This window comes from Mercurialis annua, linkage group LG4 (assembly GCF_937616625.2).
Source record: "Mercurialis annua linkage group LG4, ddMerAnnu1.2, whole genome shotgun sequence".
Taxonomy (NCBI): Eukaryota; Viridiplantae; Streptophyta; class Magnoliopsida; order Malpighiales; family Euphorbiaceae; genus Mercurialis; species Mercurialis annua.
Genome location: NC_065573.1, coordinates 4,700,607 through 4,709,778, shown reverse-complemented (window position 1 = coordinate 4,709,778; position 9,172 = coordinate 4,700,607).

Below are 9,172 nucleotides of genomic sequence, written 5' to 3'. Positions count from 1 at the left end.
AGGTAGCTAGTTTCTTCGGATCGCATACTAGTTCTCATATATAGAAATTAAATAATCGTATAACATTCAATCAATTATATATTATGCGATGCGTGTAAACAATATATATAAAAAATAGTTTTAATACATGAAAGTAAAAGTACAACTCACAGTGACCGCAATCCAAGAAATGATATGATCGATCTGATAATACGCTCTCGCTAGTCCGCCTCTATTGACTCCACTACTTGCTGACACGTCTGATAAATCGTTAATAGTTAGACGTGATTCTTGCATTCTTATACGTATAAAACTTTTAGATTTTATGATTCAGTTTCATTTTATACTTGTTTACGTATTCAATATCTCTAGTCGTATAAACGACTTAGCGAATACTATTTCTTATAATTGAAAATCGCTTAACGTCCTTGACGTTTTCCATTATTATAATTTATCTAAAACGTCGAGCTAATCTCGAGATTAATGACTCTCAAAGTCCGAAACCCGTCCTTTAGAGTCAAATTACTCAAAACGTCGAATGCCTAGGTCAATTACAGTTTGCATACGTGTGGAGGCGAGTTGGGGTGCACGGGTGTGCGTTTTGGTGGATGCACGATCGTGCAACTGAGTACACGTTCGTGTACCATGAGAAGTACACGTTCGTGTACTTCAGTACACGATCGTGTACCTCGCTAGGTGCGCGTTTGTGTACATCAGTACACGTTCGTGCACCCGTGGTACACGGTCGTGTACCACGTGCACAGCCCCGGAAATCAGATTTTCCGGGGTTTCGCCACAATCCCGACGTGCTAAACATACCCACGCTCAATACCCATATCTCGGTTTCTTCAAAAACGTCATAATAAACTCAAAAACGTCAAATTCAAACCAAAATCATAATCTCATGAAAACAGCCCACAAAACCATCTTTTTCATGCCAAAACCCGACCTCTTACCTTAATTTGATGGTCGGAGGTGATAGAGCTTTCCGTTCTGTAGAAATCGCTGCTTGAATCGCTCGAATCGGACGTCGAACGGAGAAACGGCGGCGAAACGAAATCGATCGGAAGTTTTTCTCTCTTTCTGGAGCCTTCTTTTCCTTTCTTTCTGATTTCTTAATTCAAATGGTTTCCCCTTATATTGAGTGGTTAAGAGCTCACTTTGATCCTTGTTCTTTTTGTTTCCTATCATTTATCCTTTAAACTTTTAATCGTACGATTTAGTCCATAGCTAAATCGTTAACTTCTTTTATTATGACTTATACGTATTATTTATATCCTATAAATAATACAAAGCCCGATATTAACACTTTCCCGTCAAAATCCAATATTTCTATTTTCGACGTAAAGTGGCTAAATTACCACTTTGGTCCCTATACCTATTTTTGAACTTTTCTCGCCATTTTTCCATTTAATTCCAATTCTAACTTTAGAATTGAAATATAATATAAGTTTTCTCCATAATAACCTTTTCTAAAACCGACCTGCTAAAACTTATTTATCGGAAAACTTTCCAATTTCACCACTTCTGCGACTCAAAACTGGACACGTGGTCCAATTAGCTAATTAACTATTTTGGGGTATTACATTCTTCCCCCCTTATAAAAATTCGTCCTCGAATTTTCATAAAACTTGTTGGGACCTTACAATTATTCTTATACCTTCCTTGATATTCATTACTATACGTCAGTCATGTCCTTTCTCTTACTTAGCTCTTAGCTCTCCACATATAGCTGTGACTTCGTACTCATCATTAATCGATTATTTATCTTGCTCATAGTAATCTCCTCTTGTAGCATAACTGAAAATATTCTTACTGTTACCTTTGTCTTATTGGTCATCTTTCTAAAATAGTGTGGCTCAAGGCGTATCACCGATATCGTAATCCTGACGTCTTGTACAACTGGTTGTGATCTTTCCTTTGTCCTTATTAGCGTCGATTAACCCTCACTCGGTATTCTTCATGTCTACTGTTTCATTTCAGTCGTCCTCGGGTCGCTACTTGTCTCTCTTACACGTTAATAGTGACAACGTGCCGGCTATATCCTTAATGATGTATTTACCTCTTTCTACTAGTATCCGACACTTCGTTCTTTACCAATCAATCTTTTCTCAACTTGTATCTTGTCTATCATATTTATTATTTCTCAACGTAGTTGAGATTGATACTTCCTTTGCTTCCTTTAACTTTTCCTTGCTTTGCTTAAGCTATTGTGAATTTTATGTTGTTCTATTGATCGTGATCCTTCGTACATTCCCCATTGCTAAATGTACTTCTCTTTGTGTTGACTTTAACCGTGTAGCTTATACGATCGTCTTCGTTGACTGATACTATTCGTATCCTCACTCTCTTATCCCTTTCACCTTCTCTTTGGTTACTCTTATTGATTTATCAATCAGAACTGTCTCTTCTTTACTTCATGATTTCTTATTTATAATAACCCCATAAGAATTTCACCTGTTTCTTTTAAGTCTATCTGTTTCGAGAATCCTTCTCGTTGGCTAACCTTCATCTAACTTCTTTCTTATTCTATCTCTTGTCTTCTTTGAAGGGTTTTACGATTGATTCTAGTATTTGTACTCCATTTACTTTACAATTCCCAAAGTCAAGGAATAATTCCAACTCACCGTCGTCTTATACATTTTATGCTTCCTTAGCACTTATACCTTGATTTTAATTGTCTTCAAATATCTTGGTCTCTTTGTACTAGTATCAACTCTTGTCTTGTCTTTTACTTGTTATATTCGTTACGTCTTTCCTTCGTTTATAGCAGTTCTATTGCTGCTGCTCTATTCTGACAATCCTTTCGACATATTTCTAGAACTTTCACTTCTCTAATCACCTTACTAAATTTTGAGGTATTTGCATTTTACCTTTACATTTTTCTTCATATCATCCACCATTCTTATAATTACTGACACGTACGTCTATACGTGTGTCTTTCTCCTTTCTGTTAACGTAACTTATAATTCTTGATACTGATATTAGTTACTTTACTTAATATCAGTCATATAGTACTACTATCTCTCTTGATCTATCTAATTTAAACTTTCATATCTTGTAAAATCGTATGTTTCGTCATTTCGTATCCTTTCTCTTTCTATTTCTGTATCCTTAAACACTGATATTGATAACGTTATATCTCCTTTAAATATCACTTGATATTCATCATTCGTATTACCATCTCTTTTGCCCTTCATACTTTTAATTTCTCTTTTTCAATTACAACTTACAATCGCTACTTCGTTTATCTCAATCATAAGAGTAATTATACATCATCCTTATGTATATATTACGTTTCTTTCGCTTTGCACGACTCTCTGTCATTTTATCCTTTGTTCAATCATAAGGATAAATATTGTATCCTTAAGTATTGCCAGTGCAGTGCAGCTTATCTGCGCATTTCCGGCGGTAATTTCTTATTCATATTCTTCTTTAGTTCTATTAGCCTTAGGGCAATGGTTATTAACATGGCTCTATTCTTTTATTGGAGTTTCTTTCACAATTTTTTATTCTTATCTGTTAAGAATCTTTGATTATTTGTCGCAGGGCTTTACATCCGAGTTTACTTACTAAACAATACGATTTTAAAACTTCTTTTGGCTGCGCAGCTCTTTCTAAACCACTTTTCATAAATCATTTTAAATCGTTAGTACAATTGTTGCTCAGAGTGATGACATCTCTCATCACCAAGGAGTTGCTCAAAATTGCAGTTTCTTCTTCCATTACAAAAATATGATGCATGATCTAAAATTTTGAAAATCATTCTTTTATGCGTTTCTATCATGGTTATGCAATGTCACATGCGATGCCTGAGCACAATTGTACCTTGAAAATCATAAAAACTTTCAAAATCTTCATCAAATCGTAAGTCTTACTCTGGATTATACGCTCTGCGACTATTAACGGCTTTCTTTATACTTATTGAGTATAATTCAAATTTTTGTACTGCTGTCAAATTTTCGTATTGCTATTATTTTCTGTCATTTACAGACTGTTCGTCTGTCACATCACTTCTTTCTCCATATCTCCAATAACTCAATTAAATTCAAAATTTTCTATTGCTGTAATCATCATATCCATTTCTGCAACATTCTATTCTACGTCATATACAGACGCAGATACCGATGTTTCACATCGACTCCCGGTACACAATCTATTTCTTTCTTCAAATACTAAAACGTAATATAGGAATTACGTTTGCGATAATTATGTTGTGATGTTTATTGTATTATTGTTTTTGTGTGGTATGTTTATATGTTCTCTTATTAAGCGCGTGTTTAACTACAACGCTCCCTATAGGTTCTCGCTTTCCGGGGTATTATCCTAAAGGCAAAACCTATTACTGACATTCTACTATGCAATGCAGCAAATATATAAACACAATAATGCAAACACATAAACACAATTACTCAAAGCATATAAATTACTAATACCTGGAGGTGCCTGACGCGGAACGTTAGGTTCCCTAATAACTATGCCTGTATGTCGGCCCCTAACTGTTCTACCTGAGTTTCGTCCACCTCTTTGCACGAAATAGGGGTTGATTGTAGTTCTGGAGGACGTACTGACATAATCTGGGTGGTACTCACGTCTAAAGTAATAAGGTCGTATCGGATCACCCGACCATTCATGCTCTGTTTCAATCCTACGGGCCATTGTAGTAAGCGTGCTGAAATGTTCGTCCACGTGCTCATACAGCTCATCAAACTGAGGTCCTAAACCCCTGACATATCTACGATTAATGGTCCTATTGTCTTCGTTCAGATTAGGGACTCCCTCTGCCATCCGCAGAAAATCAGTAGAGTACGCTCCTACAGTTAACATTCCTCTAGAAAAAGAACGCATTTGCCTACTAACCTGATTTAGGGCTATCTGCGCCTGACCATTAGCTATGTCCGCATCTTCCCTCAAATTGCGGTATCTCCGCACACTTGACCAGAAATAGTCACCTCTGTATTCCTCAACGTCTAACTCATCTAACTCTTCTTCTTCATACTCTTCATTCTGAGGATTTTCCTCTTCTACTTCTTCTTCTAATTCTTCTTCTGGATCCTCTTCAGGATCCTCCTCAGGGTCTTCCTCAGGATCTTCTTCCGGATCTTCCTCCGGTTCCTCTTCCTCTTCTTCACTGTACTCTATCTCCGGTGAATGCACTCTAACTCGGTTTCTAGAAGAACTACCTATCTCCGATACAGACATATAGCCATTTTGATATATTTCTGGCGATGCTCCATGATTTGCGTGGAATCCATTCTGATGGACCCCAGATGGTTCGCCCACTTCATTATGAAACCCGTTTTAAAATATAGGAGGCGCTTCCTCCCGTTCTTCATCAGCATGCGACTGAGCTCCGTTTTGCCCAGACATGCTGAAAAGAAACAATTTCGAACGTAAGCGACCATCTGAGCCCATTTCACACGCAGTTCCAAAATCAGCTTATAAATGCTGTAAACAATTAGCATTTAATCCAGTCGCACGTAATTCGCAACAAATATCCACTTAATAACCTCAGCGCAAGTAATAAATACTTTACCATCTCAATCATTCATAATTTGCAACCATATAACCACTTTCTATTTCTTAGCATAAGCAATAATTACTCAGTTGTGTTCGTCGTCCGTATAAATAGATACTATTCACTTACTAACTTAATAGTCCTGGTTCGCACGCGTAATGCCACATACTACTAATGCACACATAACACAATTACAGACAACCACGGTCTGACTCTTGCTGCAGTAGTTCCTAGGTATACTTACTGACAAATATTTCCAGTCAAACAAACAATCAGACAAATTTAGCAGTGGTAACTAGACCAAACTGCTCTCAAACAAACATTGAAACAAATTTGCAGTGGTAACTGGACCAAACTGCTCTGATACCAACATTGTCACGACCCAAAATTTATTGAGCCGCAACCGGCGCTAGGGAACGGGAGTGGTAGCTCCGGAACCCGTAGCAAGCCTAAAATCACAATTTATTTTTCGCAAATATAATATAAACAAATAACAACAAACAACGGAAGCAAATATATACATGTATATAACATATAACCGAATATGTACACTAACTGTTTCAAAACCTCGCGGGCTCTAGTTACCGTACCCTGTACGAACTGGCCTCGCGGTACTATATACATCAGTTAGTGTTTCAAACATCCCACTGGCATCTGGGGCCGTGGATCACATACAACGTACGTAGCCTATCAAAAAGCATATAGACAAATACAGCAGTTGATATATACAATCAAAATAAACTGCTGACTAGGCTACTATTCTGTTGACACAGGACCACTACTGCAGCACTCACAGAAGTCAGAAACTAACATATACAGCTGACTTCTGGACTTCAAAATTGGTCTCTAGCTAAGTCCACAAGCTAAGCACCTGAATGACATCAAAGGTGAGGGGTCAGTATTTGGGGAAATACTGAGTGAGTTGACATTTACTAACAGTATTAGTATAAAAACATAGCATCGCATCTCAAGAAAATGTTAATATAAAACATATAACCATGTATTTGATCCGTACGAAACTAATATCCTAGCATGCGACACATCTCTCAAATAATCATATATCATTCAACCCAATCGTAAGAATCAATTGCGAGTCCAACTCGCTGGTGGCCCAGCCACTCGATACGGGGACTTCCAGGCTACACCGTAGCCGAGTTCACTCTGCGTATCGAAATCATAACCCAATCGTAAATTTCATATTCATCAACAGCTCCCAGCTGTGTCAAGTCATTTCTCAAATGCAACATACTAGACTGACTCAATACTGGTGATCACACAGCCTATTGACACCCAATAGGTAGCTAGTTTCTTCGGATCGCATACTAGTTCTCATATATAGAAATTAAATAATCGTATAACATTCAATCAATTATATATTATGCGATGCGTGTAAACAATATATATAAAAAATAGTTTTAATACATGAAAGTAAAAGTACAACTCACAGTGACCGCAATCCAAGAAATGATATGATCGATCTGATAATACGCTCTCGCTAGTCCGCCTCTATTGACTCCACTACTTGCTGACACGTCTGATAAATCGTTAATAGTTAGACGTGATTCTTGCATTCTTATACGTATAATACTTTTAGATTTTATGATTCAGTTTCATTTTATACTTGTTTACGTATTCAATATCTCTAGTCGTATAAACGACTTAGCGAATACTATTTCTTATAATTGAAAATCGCTTAACGTCCTTGACGTTTTCCATTATTATAATTTATCTAAAACGTCGAGCTAATCTCGAGATTAATGACTCTCAAAGTCCGAAACCCGTCCTTTAGAGTCAAATTACTCAAAACGTCGAATGCCTAGGTCAATTACAGTTTGCATACGTGTGGAGGCGAGTTGGGGTGCACGGGTGTGCGTTTTGGTGGGTGCACGATCGTGCAACTGAGTACACGTTCGTGTACCATGAGAAGTACACGTTCGTGTACTTCAGTACACGATCGTGTACCTCGCTAGGTGCGCGTTCGTGTACATCAGTACACGTTCGTGCACCCGTGGTACACGGTCGTGTACCACGTGCACAGCCCCGGAAATCAGATTTTCCGGGGTTTCGCCACAATCCCGACGTGCTAAACATACCCACGCTCAATACCCATATCTCGGTTTCTTCAAAAACGTCATAATAAACTCAAAAACGTCAAATTCAAACCAAAATCATAATCTCATGAAAACAGCCCACAAAACCATCTTTTTCATGCCAAAACCCGACCTCTTACCTTAATTTGATGGTCGGAGGTGATAGAGCTTTCCGTTCTGTAGAAATCGCCGCTTGAATCGCTCGAATCGGACGTCGAACGGAGAAACGGCGGCGAAACGAAATCGATCAGAAGTTTTTCTCTCTTTCTGGAGCCTTCTTTTCCTTTCTTTCTGATTTCTTAATTCAAATGGTTTCCCCTTATATTGAGTGGTTAAGAGCTCACTTTGATCCTTGTTCTTTTTGTTTCCTATCATTTATCCTTTAAAATTTTAATCGTACGATTTAGTCCATAGCTAAATCGTTAACTTCTTTTATTATGACTTATACGTATTATTTATATCCTATAAATAATACAAAGCCCGATATTAACACTTTCCCGTCAAAATCCAATATTTCTATTTTCGACGTAAAGTGGCTAAATTACCACTTTGGTCCCTATACCTATTTTTGAACTTTTCTCGCCATTTTTCCATTTAATTCCAATTCTAACTTTAGAATTGAAATATAATATAAGTTTTCTCCATAATAACCTTTTCTAAAACCGACCTGCTAAAACTTATTTATCGGAAAACTTTCCAATTTCACCACTTCTGCGACTCAAAACTGGACACGTGGTCCAATTAGCTAATTAACTATTTTGGGGTATTACAAGATGTGAGACTTAAGTGTTGATTCATGCCTTGTTCATAAGATAATTAGAGCTGAATATGATTTGTTTTAGATTGATTAATGTTGGTTGGAAAGTGTAGGAATAATATGGCCAAATTGAGTAATTCGTGTTCAAACGAATTTGGTGATGTTTAAGTCTTGAATTGTATATAATTAGGAGGTGTATAGGGGCTGGATTGTGTTGTTGTTAGAATGTGGTATCGATATGTTACCCTTATTGCGTAATATTTAGTCGATGTAAACAAATTGACGTTTTGCAGAAAATGTCTTGCGAAACAGCGATATTGCAAAGGCGATATTGCGGGCTGTATAAGTCCAAATCAAGTTCCGTTTGTTGATACGGAAATTTTAGGATGTTAACTATAATTTTCTAAGTTTGAGTTTCTATTAAATTGGACTCTACGATGTTCATTTTGGACAGAACATTTAGTTGTGCAATCTGCCCTGCACTTGTAAACAACTCCAAGGAAATAACTTCCGAGCTGATTTTCGACACCTTCGGGTGCGTTTCATGGTCCGAGACCTACACAAAAATTGTAGGCGACGTTCTAAAATTTAAGAATGTTAATTTTGTTTAGGGGTAGGACTATTTTAAGTAAGCGTTTTCAATATCTGAAGTCGGCTAGAAACATAATTTTGGATAAGTTAATAATAGCTACAATTTTATTAATTCTTGCTATTATTATATTTGCGTAGATTTGACGAGCGACTATCGACGAGGCTTGAGGCAAACGGATCGAGATATCGTCATGCTTATTTGAAGAATTTGGATAGCAAGTGGTGAGTACACTTTAA